This window comes from Lactuca serriola, chromosome 6, assembly GCF_051521515.1.
Source record: "Lactuca serriola cultivar US96UC23 chromosome 6, Lser_US96UC23_V15, whole genome shotgun sequence".
NCBI classification, from domain to species: Eukaryota; Viridiplantae; Streptophyta; class Magnoliopsida; order Asterales; family Asteraceae; genus Lactuca; species Lactuca serriola.
Genome location: NC_136413.1, coordinates 143,172,340 through 143,194,627, shown reverse-complemented (window position 1 = coordinate 143,194,627; position 22,288 = coordinate 143,172,340). Strand labels below are relative to the sequence as shown.

The 22,288-nt window shown below is 43.0% G+C and overlaps 2 non-coding genes across 2 annotated transcripts; both read right to left on the bottom strand.

Annotated features, from left to right (window-relative positions):
* Positions 1–849: 849 nt before the first annotated feature.
* On the bottom strand, positions 850–938 carry TRNAS-GCU (transfer RNA serine (anticodon GCU)). The gene has a single exon. It is a non-coding gene; the product is annotated as a tRNA-Ser (tRNA).
* An 8,996-nt stretch (positions 939–9,934) lies between these two features.
* TRNAI-GAU (transfer RNA isoleucine (anticodon GAU)) lies at positions 9,935–10,023 on the bottom strand. Its single transcript has one exon. It is a non-coding gene; the product is annotated as a tRNA-Ile (tRNA).
* Between the last annotated feature and the right edge of the window lie 12,265 nt (positions 10,024–22,288).

Sequence of the window (22,288 nt, the reverse complement as noted above, 5' to 3'; positions counted from 1 at the left end):
CACACTTGATACAAAGATGACTACTCCGTAAATAGTCAAGGAGTAACTACAAGACAAATATGATAAATTGTGAATGGACTACTAGACTTCTGAAGATAAACAGACCGAAACAACCGTTGTTGTTGATCTTGTATCTTGTATTATACTAGAAGACTATAAGAACAATAAAAAATAGTACTTGCAATAATAAATTCACATCACTGACAAAAAATAGTTTAACGCAAAGATGCATCTCAGACTGATCTTGACTTCGGAATTGACTTCCACTTCAGAATGATTTCACCTTGAACATACTTCATCTGAGATTGCTGACCCTTATACACGAACTCATACTAATGCTAGGACTTGTCGCAAGCAAATTCGGAAATTAAAGAAGTCTACCGAAAGCCTTGGTACTTGTCTGATCAATCACACTGTTCAATAGTTCACTTCAATTTTGATTGGGGGATTTCACCGGTTACTAATCTAGTATCGGTATAGTAGGCCTCCTTGGCCACTCAACTAGTGGCTCGACTTCGTCCTAGAAGCTACTGCTTCCGCCTCTCTAGGCTTCGCTATCGCTCATGACTGGTATATGGATCTCTCTATGTAGTGGTCGGCCTTCTAGAAGCTTCGCCAGATGCGACTAGTCGCTTCCCGAATGCCCATTTCCTTGCCGCCAAACCACTAGGAGAGTCAGCAAGCTAGCTTGCTCGCATTCTAGAAACGGTAGCTTCCGTGCCCTTCCTGCCTACTGAAATGGATGTGAATGATCGTGACAGCTCTTAAAATCCTATTCAGTCTGATTAGATATGTCACTGAAAGAAAGTGATTCTGTTCCCTCTCTTTTTTTGAAGTCATCAACGGAAACGGAAAGAGAGGGATTCGAACCCTCAGTACGAATAACTCGTACAACGGATTAGCAATCCGTCGCTTTCGTCCACTCAGCCATCTCTGCCAATTGAAAAAGATAATTACTATGTTACATTACACATCAAGTAAGGATTAACGAAAGTATTTCTTTCACATTCTTTATCGTTATTATATAATTAGCAATTCCATTTACATGCTCGAAAGATCCAAATAGAAAGATAAATAATGAAGACCTTCTTGCTTTTATTTTGTTCGAAGTGCCTTTTGGGCCTGGCCTGGTCAATACCGTCTTCGCGGCACTGGACTAGATTTCCGACATTTCCGGAAAGTGCACAGACAACCGCCCTTCCCCCTTTTCACAATATTCGCGCAGTTGCTCACGAATTCAATTTTGAATGTCCCTTCGAAGTCCCGCACACTCTTTTTGATCGGGAGCGGGGTGGGCAACTTTAGTCGGTGCTGGCGCCTGTGGCAGCGCCTTTGGAGCCGCCCCCCGTTCTGGAGCTAGCGGGTTCTGAATGAGCTCCCTCTCACGGTTAAAAAAGTGGTTAACCATCTCGAATAAACCCATATCGTCCATCCGAATTGTCTCCATTACAGCCAAGCGGAGTAGCTCGCCGAATCCAAAGTGTCTATCTTCGCCGCCAGATTGAACTATCTGATGGGAAGCCTAACGACTAGTTACGGTAGCGTAGCTAGGGCTTTGAAAAGCAAGGCAGTCCCTAGATTGTGATAAAGCCCTAACACCTAACCTTTTCCTTGAAGAACCTGTATTTTCGGACCAAGCAATCAAGCAACTTGTCTTGATTCTCCTAGTATCAAGTAGTAAGGGATCAAAACAAGGGAGGAAGAAGTAAAATGCCAGTCTCTTTGATAGAAGTAAGCTTGGAATTGAGGCCAAAAACCCTTTTCGTTTGTTTTCAAGCTCAGGGTTAGAAATAAATACGAGCTTAAAATAGTAGAGACTGAACCCTCTACGGAGATGATAGAAGATATGAACCGCTCAATCGATACGATAGAAAAGGAGCTCCGAAGGTTCCTCTCTTCACTCTTCTCGGATGATAAGTCGAGCTAACCTATTCATAAGGTGAGCTAACCTATCCCATAAGCCCCTAGAGTTAACTTGTCTTTGACTTTTAGTTCATTACTTTATTCAGGTCGAAAAGAATGACGTGGATCATGGAGCAGGTTCTCAAGCAATCCCATAAGTGGTATGCAAGAAAGGTATCAGTATAGAAGGTTGGAAGTTTCCCAGCCTGGGGGGAGTGTCCTTGAGTGTTGGTGAAGGTATACGTAGAATAGGTGAGTAAAGAGTTGTCCTTTAAGCTCTTAGCTCTTTTGGTACCGTCGGTATTGCCTGCCCCAAAGACTTCCACAACACCAATTCCGACTCCTTCTGCGTCTGCCACGTCTCTAACGAATTAGCTCTCGAGCTTTCAATGCTAGAGCCATTCCCACGGGAGAAGAACTTACTATAATAGGGAATCTAGCTTGAAAGACTTGATCGGTAGTGCCAATCATTCTCTACCTTGCTTGTTCAACGTCTCCTATATTGATTCATATAGCAAAGGGAAACTAGTAGGGATATAAAAACAATCAAATAAGGCATTCTTCCTTTCCTGAACCAGTGAGAACACTCTAAGAATATGCCAGCAAAGACCTTATTCAAGACTTTATAAATTGCATCCATCACTGTCGTTTTTATGTGGTTGAGTAAGACGGTATAGCTTCCCAGGTTTATTGGGTTTTGGAAAAACGATCTATCTATACATGAAAAGGATAAAACCTCAAGAAAGAAGACCTTAATTCCTTATCAATGGAAAGGTCTTCGAAACTATGAATCTTTCATCTCTTCTCCTCCCGCGATAAGGACGTGTCTAAGGATGCTACTTCGGGCGGGCGTGCTTCTTTCTATGGGGGCGCGCATCACTTTGGACGTGCTTTACTTTACCGGCAGATACATGAGTCGGAACGTAATAGCTAGGCACGTCGTGCGAGGAGAATAAGCAAAATCTATTGCATAATCCAAGTAAAAGTGAACATCCCGCTAATCAAAATCATCATCACGAGCTAGCAGAATCGCAGGACATAAAAAGTGGGAAGTTTCTTGTTGGTTTTTCTTCCTCACTCTCGAATAGGTGAACTTGGTTCGTTCAATTCTTAAGGAGAAGAAGGACGGGAATGAATGGGAAGACTGGAGTAGTCTCTTCATTAGCCGGAAGGAATTAGCCCCACTAGCCTCATTCGAAGAACGAACAAGAAAAGGCTTACTGTTTAGGTAGGATAGATCGATGTGGTCCAATGGATAAAGCTCTGCCAGCTTCTTGTAGACTTACTTTAGGCTCCGAGTTCTTTTTTCCGGGAGATCGTGATGAGGCAAATGGGGGCTTTATTAAAGTCCTCTGGGTCGTCCACTAAGTGAGTGAAAGAGGTCTCAGTGGGAGAATTGAGAAGAGAGAAGGCCAGCCTCCTACTATGTGAAAGAAGAGCTTTTTCTCTCGTATTCACTTCTATAGAATATATATAATAGGTAGTTCGCTTAGTCGCAGCTGAAGCCATAGATCTTGCCCGGGATGCTCCCAAGGTTCATCGGGACATTTTTTTCAACAACTGAACTAGCATCACCGTTCTTAAGCCTAGACTTGTTTTGGGGTTCTAAACCTCCTCCTATTGCCTTTACCCAGCGGCAAGACGCTTAGTTTTGTCGGAAAGGGAATGCTTATTCCCCTCTACTGTGCGGGTGCTAAGACTAGGCGAAGAATTAAATGAATCAGTTCGCTTGACCAACCCGAGCCTTCGAGCCTATAGTTCGTACGAGCTTAGAGCCTTGCGTCACTCTGGTATGCTAATCACTTCGTTGTACGACTCTGGAACGGTATTCGCTTAGTGCGACAACACTTTGGGATGCAAAGAAGCTTCGTCACCCTTCTTGAGTTTAGTTGCTTCTACTTTATTTAAGGGGGTCTTGAATCTCATGTCATCAAAAGTAGGCAGGCTTTGAACAACCAGATAAGAATCAGTTCCACTTTCAAAGGGCTTTCGTCCATCTTTCGCCCATCTATCTTTGGATGCAAGCATTGATCTTGAATGGTGCAGTTATCATCTCTCTTAGGAGGCACTACCACCAGACCTGCCCGACTTCCTCAACCTATCGGTTGAGTCACTTCCTTCCACTCGCCTTACAAGGACCTACTGGACTATCGACTTTAGATAGTCATCTTCCTCCCCTATCCTTCCTTTTCACTCGCTTCCTCTCGTCTTTGAGTCGAGTAGCTCTTCTCGATTGCTCTCAACCGCTTCTCCTTGAAAAGGAAAGGTAGGAGCACTTTAACGACAGAATGTACATATGCGCACGAAGGTACCGGACAATTTAGTAATCTATTTCATTCTATTTTCTTCATTTTAATATTGATAGGGATCCCCATTCATTCCTAGATTCCCGGATTGATTGTCCCTACCTAACTACATTCTTGGTGTGATCGTATCAGCGTACGAATCCGGAGTGATGGCATAGAAGGAGCTACAATTGAATCAAAGAAGAAGTTGTTGTGCTAGAATCCACTGTTACAGAATAGGCAGCTATAGAATCAGCTCAGTCCTTTCTTCCGTTATGCCTTTAATAGCTATCCGATGATCCTGTAACTACCGCAGCCGAAGGGCTTTCCCTCTTTCGCCTATATCGAATTCTGCTACTAAGACTATAGAATGTTCCTGCGAATTATGAACTTCCCCCGGAATGTGAGCAAATATATCATGTCGATTGCTCAACCGTACTTTGGCTATATTACGTGGAGCTGAATTTGTTTTTTTTGGTGTTCTCTTTAGTACACGCGGGTGTACTCCTTGCTTCTGGGGACATTGATCTGAAGCTCGAGTATGGTCCGTGCGCCGTATTTCTTCTTTACCTTGACGAATCAATTGATTTAATGTAGGCATCGGTCGCTCTTTCTTTCTTTTGTCCTTTGCCCCGATTTTCCCCTCTAATGTAACTAGTGTTTACTCCCGATCCGAGGCACCCCTTTTCCATTCACAGAGAGATCCAATCGTCAAAATCAATAAAAAGGCCATCATGGACCAAGATCCAAAGGTATCGATGTTCAGAAGGTGCCCGGGCCTCCTAAAAAATCCTTCCGATAAGAATGCTGCTTGAACATTGTAAGACATTGATCCGTCCCGCTGTTGTGAACACTGATCATAAGTGGAAAAAGCCGCCGGAATCCTCATTTTTTGTCCATAAGCTCTCCTCGCTACTATAATAATTTGTCAATTTCTTTTTTTACTATACACTGGCGCAGATGATTGCCCCCATCTATCAACGGGGTACCCCCCGAAAGGCGAATAGGAAGCTTCAAGCGATCTGGGATCCCACCTTTGATCTGATTGGGTGGGATATTGTTAGAACATGAAAAATAATAAACATCCTTACATTATTTTATGCTCATTTTGAGAATTGTTTTTATTATAAAAGTTTATGTGATATGTGTTATATTATTTGTATATCTTTAGTCATTCATGAAAAGTGATTTTCAAGAGTTTTGCATTATGTAATATTAAAATTTTTTATAGAGTTTTCTTGTATGATTATGTGAATTCATATTAGGCGGAGTTAGACCTGAGAGTTCACGTGGCTTGGGATCCCAAAATGTGGCAAAGGGTTTGTGATGAAATTCTATTAATGTATCGCATATGTGTGCATTAAAAAAACTCACACATTGTTTATCGGGGCAATATACTAGAACCTAGTATTTAACAAGCAAGAGGATATGTATATGTATCGTAAAATACTATGGTAATATCATTAGTTTTAGATAAGAGGATATGAGTTACCATATGATGAACCTTTTTGAGAAAAAGGACGTTGGTACATCATGCATCGAGTATAAGGAATTAATAACCAAGAGGACATGCATATGTGTCATAAAATACTATATTTAACTCATTAGGTTTAGACAAGAGGATGTGGTTTACCATATTATGATTCATTTGTGTAAGAGGTCGTTTTTACATCACTCATTGAGTCTGGGGGTTGTCATAATTATGATATGGAGTATGATATTGACTTGCATGGGGAATAGTTTCATACTTGCCTTACATTCCCTATTTGTGAACCTTTTTATTGTATTATGTGTTTTTGTTGGCCTTTAAATGATTAAAAAATGGATATTTAATTCTTAACATGCAAATTTACTTTGTATTATGACTCTGATAATTTAGTGATATTTATGGGTTTCTAATACGTTGAAGACGGTAATTTTATCCCTATTATGGGAACTTATTTTCTTGAGATTTTAAAGATGTTTGGAAGTTGATAGTGGAATTTGGATAGTCGGTTGATCCTCATTCCCTTAAATGGTAAACTTTAGGATTAACTTATTAGGTATCTGTTGCTAAAACTATTATTTGATGTGTATCCAGTTTAGGGAAGAGCTGAAGATTGAAGTTTATTTTGGTACATTTAGAAGATCATTGACTTGTAATGGTTACTTTTACCATTGATATGTACCAGTAGTTTACCACCTTGCACAAATTGAAACTAAAGCATTTTGAGATTTGGTTTTATCATGGTTGGGACTTTATTTTCACATTATAAAGTTAGAGATTTTTGTACTTGGATTTGATTTGATTAACAAATTTCTATCCAAGGGGTGTTTCAATTTTGTTGTTTTCTTTTTGGAAAGAATGTCAAATGTCATTAACTATTAATAGTATTTCTAATAACAATAGGGTCCTTTTGGATTGCTTTTAAAACACATTTAAACAATTAAAAAAGACAAAAAAAAATTAGGAGAAAATAGTTTATTAATTTTTCATATTTTGATAAATTAATTAGAAACTATTTTCGAATTAATTAATTAGAAGGGTTGAATGTTAGCTAATTAAAATATTTAATTAATTGGAATATTCTAGAACCCATAGAGATAGGTTTTGACGAATTGGATAAGTCCTATCATGATTTTTAGAGTTGCTTTGGGATTAAGCAATTGAAGCTTATAAATAGGGAGCTAGGGATCAACTATGGATGTTTATTCCTTGCTAGAAATTTGTTCTCCCTTCCTCTCCCTAAGGTGGACGAAATCTTAACCCTTATAGGGTTTGTAGAATTTTTGATTTAGCCTCCTCCCTCTTAGGTTTTTGTCATTTTTGCTCTTTGGTATTTTTAGGTGTGAACCATTAGAGGGATTATGGTTTAGGCCCTCTTATCCAAGCAAAGTGGCAAAAACAAGATCTCAAGTAAGAAGATTTCCAAATGAAAAAGAGGTATGCATGTTTTACTATTAATCTTGTAGTTGCAATAATATAATGAAACTTAGATCCTTATTGGTTGCAGGAACACATAATAATTGTAAGTCTTTCGTTACCATGATCATGTGTCTAGAGTGCCCTATAACCTAATAATGGTATTAGAGCCTTAGTTTATAATTATTCGCACTACTTGATCCAAATAGATTTGAGTTAAGTCTTCTTTGCATATAAAATTTTTCGAAATTAGGGTTTTGTAGGTTTAGAATTTTTGGTTTCTAAACTTGATTTTTTTTGCAATAAAATTTAAGAATTTAATTACCTTAAACAGAATTTCAAAAATTAAAGTTTAGAATCCTTTCTTATTTAGCAAGTTACCTAACTTGGTCTCCAAGTAAAGCAAATCTGAAGATTATTGAAAATTTGGATATATACTTCTTTTGAATCAAATATGATTTAAAAAGAGATTTTAAATTTGAATATTTAATTAAATTTAAATATTATTTAAATTTAGATTTTAAATTTGAATATTTGAATTACTTAAAATAGTTTATAATAGGATTATAAATTTGAATATTTATTTGAATTAATTTGATATTATTTGTAATAATGATTTATAAATTAGAATATTAAAATGAGTATTATTTATTTGCACCGTATATCTCATGTAAATTAGAATTAATATATGACATTAAATTTAGAATGTTTAAATTTACTTGTCTATATATTAAGAGTTTATATATATATATATATATATATATATATATATATATATATATATATATATATATATATATATATATATATATATATATGAGAATATTACGACATGTGTTCTCACATGCTTAAATAAAACAATTTTAGTGTTATCATGACTAGGCTCACCCACTCAAATATTATAAGAGATGTTTAAGGATGTCTCTTCGATTTCTAATGAAGTCGGTTTTTAAAAGCTTATAGGTTATCACCTTCGCCACATCTTTTTATTTTGAGAGTAGAGTTACCAAGAGGGTTTCATAGTAAAATGTTTTAGTTACAAGTATTAACTTAAAAGTATTAAAACAAAATCATGTTTTACATAATAAAAACGTGATTCATATTTTATCCATGAAAACACCGATTTTCTTTATATTATGTTGATGGGGCTTGTGTGGTTAACCGACACGTCAATATGAGAGTATAGTAGAAAATGATGTGGCACTCTGTAGAATTAATTATGTTGATGGAGTGGGTGTCGTTTACTGGCACGTCAATGTGAGAGTAATTTTACCCGAGAATCACATGATTTGGCATGCTTAATTCACCAGATATTCTACGATCCACAACATCCCTAGATTGAGATGAGAATATTCTAAGATTAACATGCCATTGATAGTCAATGAATCTAAAAGATCTAGGGTTTTCATGGTGATTGAAACTAGCAAAATAGTATAGACTACCTAAATAACTATGTGGTGTGTTTACGACATCCCTTTACATATCTAGAGTCAAATATGGATCCTGGCCTTGTTATATAGTTTTTGATTTTGGGTAAATTATTTTCTAAGGATTAAGAAAAAAAAACTAGAATGTAAATTAATATTGAATGATGTTTATAATTTTATCCACTAAAATTCAATACTGTAAACCTCTAAAAGGGTAAGCTAATTAATAAGATGATCATTATTTTATAAATGTGTAGTTTGGGAATAATTATCATGAATGAAAAGAAAGACCACACCTTAGATAAAGATATGAAAGCAAAGGGGGTGTGCGGACAAGGTTTGAGAACTCAAACCTTGAATTAACATAAGATCAGTGTCTGCTAATAATAAAGATCTAGTCAAGTCTGATAAACCAGTATTGTCTCGGAATACGAGATGATCAACAAAGTGCTCAATAATAAATGATGATAATAATAAGTACGAACAATATAAAATGATTTGAGAAGAAGAAGAATGTAAGAGAGTGATTGAATGAATAATTCTTGATATAGTTGAAAAGGGTGTACATTCCACACTTGATAAAAAGATGACTACTCCTTAAATAGTCAAGGAGTAACTACAAGAAAAATATGATAAATTGTGAATGGACTACTAGACTTCTGAAGATAAATAGACCGAAACAACCGTTGTTGTTGATCTTGTATCTTGTATTATACTAGAAGACTATAAGAACAATAAAAAATAGTACTTGCAATAAGAAACTCACATCATTGAGAAAAATAGTTTAATGCAAAGATGCTTCTCAGACAGATCTTGACTTCAGAATTGACTTCCACTTCAGAATGATTTCACCTTGAACATGCTTCATCTTAGATTGCTGACCCTTATACACGAACTCATACTAATGCTAGGACTTGTCGCAAGCAAATTCGGAAATGAAAGAAGTCTACCGAAAGCCTTGGTACTTGTCTGATCAATCACACTGTTCAATAGTTCACTTCAATTTTGATTGGGGGATTTCACCGGTTACTAATCTAGTATCGGTATAGTAGGCCTCCTTGGCCACTCAACTAGTGGCTCGGCTTCGTCCTAGAAGCTACTGCTTCCGCCTCTCTAGGCTACGCCATCGCTCATGACTGGTATATGGATCTCTCTATGTAGTGGTCGGCCTTCTAGAAGCTTCACCAGAAGCGACTAGTCGCTTCCCGAATGCCCCTTTCCTTGCCGCCAAACCACTAGGTGAGTCAGCAAGCTAGCTTGCTCACATTCTAGAAACGGTAGCTTCCGTGCCCTTCCTGCCTACTAAAATGGATGTGAATGATCGTGACAGCTCTTAAAATCCTATTCAGTCTGATTAGATATGTCACTGAAAGAAAGTGATTATGTTCCCTCTCTTTTTTTTAAGTCATCAACGGAAACGGAAAGAGAGGGATTCGAACCCTCGGTACGAATAACTCGTACAACGGATTATCAATCCGTCGCTTTCGTCCACTCAGCCATCTCTGCCAATTGAAAAAGATAACTACTATGTTACATTACACATCAAGTAAGGATTAACGAAAGTATTTCTTTCACATTCTTTATCGTTATTATATAATTAGCAATTCCATTTAGATGCTCGAAAGATCCAAATAGAAAGATAAATAAAGAAGACCTTCTTGCTTTTATTTTGTTCGAAGTGCCTTTTGGGCCTGGCCCGGTCAATACCGCATTCGCGGCACTGGACTAGATTTCCGTCATTTCCGAAAAGTGCACGGACAGCCGCCCTTCCCCCTTTTCACAATGTTCGTGCAGTTGCTCACGAATTCAAGTTTGAATGTCCCTTCGAAGTCCCGCATGCTCTTTTTGATCGGGAGCGGGGTGGGCAACTTCAGTCGGTGCTGGTGTCTGTGGCAGCGCCTTTGGAGCCGCCCCCCGTTCTGGAGCCAGCGGGTTCTGAATGACCTCCCTCTCACGGTTAAAAAAGTGGTTAACTATCTTGAATAAATCCATATCTTCCATCTGAATTGTCTCCATTACAACCAAGCGGAGTAGCTCGCCGAATCCAAAGTGTCTATCTCCGCCGCCAGATTGAACTATCTGATGAGAAGCTGTAACATCCCGGAATAGCAAAGAGTATAGTTGAAGGGCTAAAAGAGTAAAATTGGAAGGGAACTCAGCGAGTCCATGAGTGGACTCGGCGAGCAGAGTCGCGACTTGGTCGCGTGTTAAGTGGCCGACTCGGCGAGTCAGTAAGGTGGACTTGGCGAGTAGGCGCTGAGTGGAGAAAACCCTAATTCTCGGGGTTGAGCCCTATATAAAGAACATAACATTCATTCCCCCAGCCTCTTTACTCATCCTCAAGTCCAGAAACCATTAGCCTTCGTGTGTGAGTGATCATATTGCATTGGGAAGCTTGGAGAAGCAATTGTTGAGGAAATCTTGAAGGGTAGGAGGCTTGGAGCAAGGGGCTTTGCTTGGATTCGAGTTCCATTGCAGTTGGGGCGTTCTTTTGAGGAAATATCTCGTCCTTGGGCTGTTATTCTTATGGATTCATCATTATGGGGTTTTTGGGGAGCTTATCTTTTGGTGTTTTGGAGTTTAGAGGTTAGATATGAGGTTGCTACCTCAGATCTGGAATGGAGAAGGGTTGGATTGCCTGAAAGTCCCTGTGTTTGAGTGTGTATTGAAGCTATCATGTCCCAAACCCTATCCCTAAAGTGTTAAAGGCCTAGATCTCTTTGGATTCACGTAAAGTTTGCCACTTTACGTGATGGATGGGTTGTAGGAGGCTAGATCTATGTTTTGGATCAATTGCATGGCCTGGAGTGCTTCTATATGGATTCAGACCGGTGGTACTCGACGAGTCACATGGGTGGACTCGACGAGTTGCTTGAAGATGAGCTGGAACTCGACGAGTTGGAAGAACAACTCGGCGAGTTGGATGAAGATGGCCTGGAACTTGGCGAGTTGTATGAACAACTCGGCGAGTAGGTTGAATATAGCCTTAGACTCGGCGAGTCTGTTCTTGGACTCGTCGAGTCTTGTCGAAGAGTCCTAATATTTTCTGGTCGAGTCGAGAATCGGTGAGTCAAGGGATGACTCGGTGAGTTGTGTGCGAGTGGACTCAGAGTTGTTGGACTCGGCGAGTCTCGGGGTGACTCGGCGAGTTAGGTCGCGGATTGAGGGAAGTCCTGAGCTTGAGGACTCGGCGAGTCATCGGGTTGACTCGGCGAGTAGAGTCAGACAGGGGTTGACTTTGACCTTGTCCAAGGGTTGACCAATTGTCTTCCGGGGGTATTTTGGTAATTAAGGGTATTTATTGAGTTGAGTGTTTTGGTGTTCAGTGGAGGAGTTCATGTCAGAGTTTGGAGTAGCGGGATCTTATCCTTTCAGCTGGCAGTTTCGAGGTGAGTTATCCTCACTATATCAACAGGGTCTAAGGCACCAAGGCCGACCCTTATCGGATTGAGATCCGGGTAGTTGTTGTTATGTTACTGATTTGATATGTTTGCATCCTGAGCGCTAGGATGGTATATGTTAGAGACCTAATTGAGATCGGTATATTGAGAGATAGGGAGATGCTATGCTAGTGACCTGTTAGGTCGGTATCCTGGTTAGGATGATGATATGTTATGTGATCTGTTTGATCTGCTTGTTGACTGTGAATTGCTATATGATTGCATGTATATGTGCACATGGTTGTTTGGACTGGATTTGGGTTGAGGCAGGTCCTGCTTTGTGCTGTAGGCCAAGATACCCAGGGCGGACCGGTTGTTCCGAAGGCCCAGCGAGCGGTCCGGATAGGCTGTAGGCCCCAAGAGGGCGGACCAGACGTACCGAGGCTCGGAGAGTGGACCAGGCCGACTGAAGGCCCGATGCGGGCAGACCAGTCATACTGTAGACTCAGAGAGTGGACCAGGTGGATTGAAGGCCCGGTGCGGGCAGACCAATCACAATGCAGACTCGATGTATGTGGTTAGATTCGGAGAATGGACCAGGTGGATTGAAGGCCCGGTTCCGGCGGACCAATCACACTGCAGACTCGATGTATGTGGTTAGATTCGGAGAGTAGACCAGGTGGATTGAAGGCCCGGTGCGGGCGGACCAATCACACTGCAGACTCGATGTATGTGGCTAGACTCAGAGGGTGGACCAGGTGGACTGTAGGCCGGTGCGGCGGAACAATCACACAGTAGACCCAAAGTGCATGGCTGTTCTGTGATCAGATATGTTGTGGCATGTTATGCGTGTATGGTATAAGTGGTTGGTATTTTGGGGATATCTCACTAAGCTTTCGGGCTTACAGTTGTGGTTTTATGTTTTTCAGGTTCTTCAGGAGACCGTGGCAAGGCGAAGGCGTGATCGTACCGCTCCTCATGATTTTGTAGTAATGTGATTCTGGGAATACGCTAAATGTTTTGTATTGAAAACCTTTTTGTAATGATTTAATGGAATCGAGTTGTTTTTGAAAAATTTAAAATTGGTTGTATTTTTCGGTCGTTACAAGTTGGTATCAGAGCCTTGGTTTGAGTGAATTGGAGAAACACTCATGTGACTCCAGTCTCAAATCAAGGAGAGTTTTCAAAAGAGAGTTTAAAATGGTTTTCAAATGAGTAAAGGAGGACGCGGAGGTACGATCAGCCGGAGCCAGTAATTAACCCCAAAATACCATGCATGTTATTTGTTTTTGAGCTTTGATAGAACAACATGCTAGTGTTAGGCTAGGGATCTTCAGGATTTCATGATAATGTTGCCTGATTTGTGATGCCTGTAGCCTAGGGTTTCCTTGTGGGAGATTTTCAGAGTTCCTCTAGTGGTGAGGGTTGAGAGTTATTATGCATGTTTTCACTAGGGTGTTGTGGTAGTACTTCATACAAATATGGGTAGGTGTGGAAGGTAGAATGGGCCCGTACTACTGAAAGCACAGGACCCATACGCGTATCAGGGAAACCATGACCTCTAGGGTTGGGTTGAGAGAGTTGGATCCCAGGATAATGGGAAGAGTCTGAGATTTTGTGTGGTGTTTTTCAGTATGGAGATTCCGAGGCATGATGAGAGTGGATCCGGATCAGGATCGGGAGCAGGAGAGGGAGTTCCGGGCGGGTCAGTACCGCCCGAGGTTATCGGTCAGATGAGCACGTGTGAATTGGATGCGAGGATTCGTGAGATCCTATGTGATGAGATTGCTGAGTTGTTCCGGGCTGAGTTGCTGGAGCTGTTTGGGTCGATCAACACCGCCATGGTTGAGTATTTTGATAAGCGCTATGCAGCTCTCACAGAGACGGCTGCCGCGGCGGCTACAACAGTTGTAGCAGCGGCAGGGGGAGGATCTGGTCGGGGCTTTCAGTATCGGGACTTCGACAATACAAAGCCTCCCACCTTTGATGGAGTTCAGGACCCGATTGTTGCTATGAGGTGGTTATCGGACGTGGAGGCGTGTTTCTTCACGTGTTCATGCCCTGCTGATCAGAGGGTGAGGTGTGCTCTGAACCTGTTGAGGCTCGGGGCGAAAGATTGGTGGAGATTGACCACGGGGTCATATTCGAATGCGCAGAGGGCTGCGGTTTCATGGGATCAGTTCAGGGAGATGTTCAGTACTCGTTATGTTCCGCAAGTTGAGAGGGAGAGATTGGCTCAGGAGTTCCTTGAGCTGAAGCAGGGTTCGGAGTCGGTGACTGAGATCACCAGGATGTTCACTGAGAGGGCAATGTTTTGCCCAGAGTTCGCTTCGGAGCAGGCTCAGATGTCTCGATATCTGAGCATGCTCAAGAGGGATATCAGACAGTTTGTGTCTACCCAGAGGTGTGAGACCTTGTTGGAGTTGCAGGAGGCCGCTAGGCGGCGTGAGTTAGAGATTGAGTTGCAGTTGCGTGAGCTGAGGCAGGCTCCGGTGCAGTCGCAGCCGGCACCGAAACGGTCCAAGACCGTTGATGTTAGAGTGTGGGATCTGAGAAGCCACACTTGTGGGAAGTGTGGGAGGGGTCACACCGGAGTTTGTAGGTCCGGTGGTGCATGCCGCAAGTGCGGAAAGGAGGGGCACTATGCGAGGGATTGTCAGCAGTCAGCGCCGGTTCGGGATTTGAGGATTTGTTATCATTGTCATCAGGTTGGACATTTGAGGGTCAACTGTCCACAGCTTGCTGCGGGACCGGTGCAGGCTCTAGCACCGGCCACTTTGAGGATTACAGGTGGAGGTCAGGGTGGAGCGGAGCCCCCAAGGGCTCAGGGTCGTGCTTATCAGCTTGCGGCAGAGGAGGTCAGAGCAGTGCCGGATGCAGCTGCGGGTATGTTTCTTTCTTGATATCTTGTTATCTTGTGATTATTTGTGGTGTATTGTTTATGTGCTAGTATCTTTGTGTGGTTTTCGATGCGGTATTCGTCGTTTTGAGGGTTGTGGTTTGGTTATGGGTTATTGTATTGGGAATTTCGTTGGTTACCATTCATGAGGGTTATTAGTGGAAACCTGGCATTGGTTTGAAGGCCGGGTAGCATCTGTTTTCTGAGGAGTGGTTAGATGCAGATTGAATTTCTTTTGAGCGGGTTAATCAGTGTTGATGTGGGATCTTGTTAAGGTTGTTTATGCCTGTGTAAATCAGTCCGTGTGTAAGTGTTGGTTTTGTGCAGAGCTGTTCTGGGAGGTCGGTGATGGCGACCGATGGTTGTTAATCAGTGCTACAAGTGGGGGAGAATTGGAAAATTCTTCGGGAGATCGATGAGTATTTGAGGGTGCTTAGCTGCTTGGATTTCAGCAGTGGTTTTGTCGGTCAGGAGTATAGGCTGGTACGAGTAAGCGGCAGGCATGCGGGGCGGGATACAGACCTAGGGCATTCGATTGTGGAGGGCCTAGGAGCAGGCCGGGATCGAGCATGTGCGATTGAGACAGAGTTTGGAACCCTTAAAGGGTTAGAACAATATGCATGGGAGGATTTCCGGGAGAGATAGCTCGGAATGATGAATGCTAGTTGAGCGGTCCGGATAGACTGAAGGCCGGTAGGCGTACCAGTCAGGCCGAAGGCTCGGAGAACGGTCCGGCCAAACTGAAGGCACTGAGAGCGGTCCAGATTTGCTGAAGGTTCTGAGAGTGGTCCGGATTGGTTGAGGGCCTGGTGAGGCGGTCCAGTCATGCTGAAGACTCTGCAAGTATTGCTAGTCCGGTTGAGGAGATGGAGTGAGTATGTTGCGATGTGTTAGCATCAGGAGGTCTGGCCCCAGGTATTGATCTTGATTAGTGGAGATGGTGCATGGACTCGAGAGTCCTTGCGAGCAAATTCAGAGCATGTGTGTTGCATGGATAGCGGTTATGCTATAAAGGGGTGGTGCAGCGTTGGGTGAGCACCGTGGCACTTGTTGTGGTGACAAGGCAGCCAAGTGGATTTCCTTGGTAAGGAATGAGAGATGAGTGTAACTCCGAGAGGGAGTGCAAGTTCACGGAAGTGAAAACGGCAGAGCAGAGTTATGATTAGAGTGATCCGAGTATGGTTATTGAGCAGCATGTTTGCGGCAGTGGAATGGAGTCACATCCGGATTGGGATGTCTGCTGAGGTCGCGGAGGGAATTCCGCGGGTGTAGAGCCAAGAGGCTCGGAAGGGATGCAGGGAGAGAGTCTTGGGCTCTCAGTGTGATTCTGATCAAGGGTTGAGTGCGTAGTAGTGGTTCATCCTGGGGGATGTTTGGAGATATCATCAGTGTATCGGGTTTTCCCAACCTGAGGGTGCTAGAGCTAGTTCAGCATGTGTATGTGATTACAAGAGGAGAAATCATGGGAGTTGCTCTGAAGAATGTGTCTTTCTGTCAGCAGAATGATTAGAGTTAGACTCGGATCGGGAATCCGGTGGTGCATGGTTATCTTCTAACTCATATGGGTCGAGTGATGGTTGTGATTTGGAGCAGTGATGCATCTTGGGTAATTCTCGATTGTTGAGTGTGATTATCAGAGGGTACAGCCGGTGCCCGGTTTGAGACGGTGGTCAGGACACCGCAAGGAAAGAGGAAATGAGTTCGAGTTTCGATGGTTATGCCTTGAGGAGCCTGGTCCGGTTAGGGCCAGGTGGTGCGTCGTGGGAGTATTTTGGAGTTGAGTTGTCGTAGGCTTCGAGGACGAAGCCTAATTTAAGTGGGGGAGAATTGTAACATCCCGGAATAGAAAAGAGTATAGTTGAAGGGCTAAAAGAGTAAAATTGGAAGGGAACTCGGCAAGTCCATGGGTGGACTCGGCGAGTAGAGTCGCGACTTGGTCGCGTGTTAAGTGGCCGGATCGGCGAGTCAGTAAGGTGGACTCGGCGAGTAGGCGCTGAGTGGAGAAAACCCTAATTCTTGGGGTTGAGCCCTATATAAAGAACATAACATTCATTCCCCCAGCCTCTTTACTCATCCTCAAGTCCAGAAACCGTTAGCCTTCGTGTGTGAGTGATCATATTACATTGGTAAGCTTGCAGAAGCAATTGTTGAGGAAATCTTGAAGGGTAGGAGGCTTGGAGTAAGGGGCTTTGCTTGGATTCGAGTTCCATTGCAGTTGGGGCGTTCTTTTGAGGTAATATCTCATCCTTGGGCTGTTATTCTTATGGATTCATCATTATGGGGTTTGTGGGGAGCTTATCTTTTGGTGTTTTGGAGTTTAGAGGTTAGATCTGAGGTTGCTACCTCAGATCTGGAATGGAGAAGGGTTGGAATGCCTGAAAGTCCCTGTGTTTGAGTGTGTAGTGAAGCTATCATGTCCCAAACCCTAGCCTTAAAGTGTTAAAGGCCTAGATCTCTTTGGATTCACGTAAAGTTTGCCACTTTACGTGATGGATGGGTTGTAGGAGGCTAGATCTATGTTTTGGATCAATTGCATGGCCTGGAGTGCTTCTGTATGGATTCAGACCGGTGGTACTCGGCGAGTCACATGGGTGGACTCGACGAGTTGCTTGAAGATGAGCTGGAACTCGACGAGTTGGAAGAACAACTCGGCGAGTTGGATGAAGATGGCTTGGAACTCGGCGAGATGAATGAACAACTCGGCGAGTAGGTTGAAGATAGCCTTAGACTCGGCGAGTCTGTTCTTGGACTCGGCGAGTCTTGTCGAAGAGTCCCAATATTTTCTGGTCGAGTCGAGAATCGGTGAGTTAAGGGATGACTCGGTGAGTTGTATGCGAGTGGACTCAGAGTTGTTGGACTTGGCGAGTCTCGGGGTGACTCGGCGAGTTAGGTCGTGGATTGAGGGAAGTCCTGAGCTTGAGGACTCGGCGAGTCATCGGGTTGAATCGGCGAGTAGAGTCAGTCAGGGGTTGACTTTGACCTTGTCCAAGGGTTGACCAATTGTCTTCCGGGGGTATTTTGGTAATTAAGGGTATTTATTGAGTTGAGTGTTTTGGTGTTCAGTGGAGGAGTTCGTGTCGGAGTTTGGAGCAGCGGGATCTGATCCTTTCAGCCAGCAGTTTCGAGGTGAGTTATCCTCACTATATCAATAGGGTCTAAGGCACCAAGTCCGACCCTTATCGGATTGAGATTCGGGTAGTTGTTGTTATGTTACTGCTTTGATATGTTTGCATCCTGAGCGCTAGGATGGTATATGTTAGAGACCTGATTGAGATCGGTATCTTGAGAGATAGGGAGATGCTATGCTAATGACCTGTTAGGTCGGTATCTTGGTTAGAATGATGATATGTTATGTGATCTGTTTGATCTGCTTGTTGACTGTGAATTGCTATATGATTGTATGTATATGTGCACATGGTTGTTTGGACTGGAGTTGGGTTGAGGCGGGTCCTGCTTTGTGCTGTAGGCCAAGATACCCAGGGCGGACCGGTTGTTCCGAAGGCCCAGCGAGCGGTCCGGATAGGTTGTAGGCCCCAAGAGGGCGGACCAGATGTGCCCAGGCTCGGAGAGTGGACCAGGCCGACTGAAGGCCCGGTGCGGGCGGAACAGTCATACTGTAGACTCAGAGAGTGGACCAGGTGGATTGAAGGCCCGGTGCGGGCCGACCAATCACACTGCAGACTCGATGTATGTGGTTAGATTCGGAGAGTGGACCAGGTGGATTGAAGGCCCGGTGCGGGCCGACCAATCACACTGCAGACTCGATGTATGTGGTTAGATTCGGAGAGTGGACCAGGTGGATTGAAGGCCTGATGCGGGCGGACCAATCACACTGCAGAATCGATGTATGTGGCTAGACTCAGAGGGTGGACCAGGTGGACTGTAGGCCGGTGCGGCGGACCAGTCACACAGTAGACCCAAAGTGCATGGCTGTTCTGTGATCATATATGTTGTGGCATGTTATGCATGTATGGTATAAGTGGTTGGTATTTTGGGGATATCTCACTAAGCTTTCGGGCTTACAGTTGTGGTTTTATGTTTTTCAGGTTCTTCATGAGACCGTGGCAAGGCGAATGCGTGATTGTACCGCTCCTCATGATTTTGTAGTAATGTGATTCTGGGAATACGCTAAATGTTTTGTATTGAAAACCTTTTTGAAATGATTTAATGGAATCGAGTTGTTTTTGAAAAATTTAAAATTGGTTGTATTTTTCGGTCGTTACAGAAGCCTAACGACTGGTTACGGTAGCGTAGCTAGGGCTATGAAAAGCAAGGAAGTCCCGAGACTGTGAGAAAGCCCTAACACCTTACCTTTTCCTTGAAGACCCTGTATTTTCGGACCAAGCAATCAAGCAACTTGTCTTGATTCTCCTAGTATCAAGTAGTAAGGGATCAAAACAAGGGAGGAAGAAGTAAAATGCCAGTCTCTTTGATAGGAGTAAGCTTGGAATTGAGGCCAAAAGCCCTTTTTGTTTGTTTTCGAGCTTAGGGGTAGAAATAAATACGGACTTAAAATAGTAGAGACTGAACCCTCTACGGAGATGATAGAAGATATGAACCGCTCAATCGATACGATAGAAGAGGAGCTCCGAAGGTTCCTCTCTTCACTCTTCTCGGGTGATAAATCGAGCTAACCAGTTCATAAGGTGAGCTAACCTATCCCATAAGCCCCTAGAGTTAACTTGTCTTTGACTTTTAGTTCATTACTTTATTCAGGTCGAAAAGAATGATGCGAATCATGGAGCAGGTTCTTAAGCAATCCCATAAGTGGTATGCAAGAAAGGTATCAGTGTAGAAGGTTGGAAGTTTCCCAGCCTGGGGGAAGTGTCCATGAGTGTTGGTGAAGGTATACGTAGAACAGGTGAGTAAAGAGTTGTCCTTTGAGCTCTTAGCTCTTTTGGTACCATCGGTATTGCCTGCCCTAAAGACTTCCACAACACCAATTCCGACTAGTTTTGCGTCTGCCACGTCTCTAACGAATTAGCTCTCGAGCTTTCAATGCTAGAGCCATTCCCGCGGGAGAAGTGCTTACTATAATAGGGAATCTAGGTTGCAAGACTTGATCGATAGTGCCAGTGATTCCCTACCTTGCTTGTTCAACTTCTCCTATATTGATTCATATAGTAGAGGGAAAATAGTAGGGATATAAAAACAATCAAATAAGGCATTCTTCCTTTCCTGAACCAGTGAGAACACTCTAAGAATATGCCAGCAAAGACCTTATTCAAGACTTTATAAATTGCATCCATCACTGTCGTTTTTATGTGGTTGAGTAAGACGGCATAGCTTCCCAGGTTTATTGGGTTTTGGAATAAACGATCTATCTATACATGAAAAGGATAAAACCTCAAGAAAGAAGACCTTAATGCCTTATCAATGGAAAGGTCTTCGAAACTATGAATCTTTCATCTCTTCTCCTCCCGCGATAAGGACGTGTCTGAGGATGCTACTTCGGGCGGGCGTGCTTCTTTCTATGGGGGCGCGCATCACTTTGGACGTGCTTTACTTTACCGGCAGATGCATGAGTCGGAACGTAATAGCTAGGCACGTCGTGGGAGGAGAATAAGCAAAATCTATTGCATAATCCAAGTAAAAGTGAACATCTCGCTAATCAAAATCATCATCACGAGCTAGCAGAATCGCAGGACATAAAAAGTGGGAAGTTTCTTGTTGGTTTTTCTTCCTCACTCTCGAATAGGTGAACTTGGTTCGTTTAATTCTTAAGGAGAAGAAGGATGGGAATGAATGGGAAGACTGGAGTAGTCTCTTCATTAGCCGGAAGGAATTAGCCCCACTAGCCTCATTCGAAGAACGAACAAGAAAAGGCTTACTGTTTAGGTAGGATAGATCGATGTGGTCCAAAGGATAAAGCTCTGCAAGCTTCTTGTAGACTTACTTTAGGCTCCGAGTTCTTTTTTTCTGGGAGATCGTGATGAGGCAAAAAGGGGATTTATTAAAGTCCTCTGGGTCGTCCACTAAGTGAGTGAAAGAGGTTTCATTGGGAGAATTGGGAAGAGAGAAGGCCAGCCTCCCACTATGTGAAAGAAGAGCTTTTTCTCTCATATTCACTTCTATAGAATATATATAATAGGTAGTTCGCTTAGCCACAGCTGAAGCCATAGATCTTGCCCAGGATGCTCCCAAGGTTCATCGGGACATTTTTTTCAACAACTGAACTAGCATCACCGTTCTTAAGCCTAGACTTGTTTTGGGGTTCCAAACCTCCTCCTATTGCCTTTACCCAGCGGCAAGACGCTTAGTTTTGTCGGAAAGGGAATGCTTATTCCCCTCTACTGTGCGGGTGCTAAGACTAGGCGAAGAATTAAATGAATCAGTTCGCTTGACCAACCTGAGCCTTCGAGCCTATAGTTCGTACGAGCTTAGAGCCTTGCGTCACTCTGGTATGCTAATCACTTCGTTGTACGACTCTGGAACGGTATTCGCTTAGTGCGACAGCACTATGGGATGCAAAGAAGCTTCGTCACCCTTCTTGAGTTTAGTTGCTTCTACTTTTTTTCATTGAGATTGGGTTGGTGTTCAGTGTACCGCTTGTGTAGCCTGTGCATGGGTACAAGATCGAAAAGAATGCGTTGCATGGAAAAGTGAGATGTACGAGGTATTAAGAACGAGGGGAAAGTAAAAGCCTTTGATCCTTTGCCCCATACTTTGAGATGCTCCACCCTGCCGATCAAGCAGCGACGCTGCTCTTAGCTTTAAGCCGCTATCGTTCGGGATCAGCTGCCTTTACTTTAGTTAAGGGGGTCTTGAATCTCATGTCATCAAAAGTAGGCAGGCTTTGAACAACCAGATAAGTATCAGTTCCACTTTCAAGGGCTTTCTTCCATCTTTCGCCCATCTATCTCCGTATGCAAGCATTGATCTTGAATGGTGCAGTTATCATCTCTCTTAGGAGGCACTACCACCAGACCTGCCCGACTTCCTCAACCTATCGGTCGAGTCACTTCCTTCCACTCTCCTTACAAGGATCTACTGGACTATCGGCTTTAGATAGTCATCTTCCTCCCCTATCCTTCCTTTTCACTCGCTTCCTCTCGTCTTTGAGATGAGTAGCTCTTCTCGATTTCTCTCAACCGCTTCTCCTTGAAAAGGAAAGGTAGGAGCAATTTAACGACGGAATGTACACATGCGCGCGAAGGTGCCGGACAATTTAGTAATCTATTTCATTCTATTTTCTTCATTTTGATATTGATAGGGATCCCCATTCATTCCTAGATTCCCGATTGATTGTCCCTACCTAACTACATTCTTGGTGTGATCGTATCAGCGTACGAATCTGGAGTGATGGCATAGAAGGAGCTGCAATTGAATCCACTGTTACAGAATAGGCAGATATAGAATCAGGTCCGTCCTTTCTTCCGTTATGCCTTTAATAGCTATCCGATGATTCTGTAACTACCGCAGCCGAAGGGCTTTCCCTCTTTCGCCTATATCGAATTATGATACTAAGACTATAGAATGTTCCTGCGAATTAT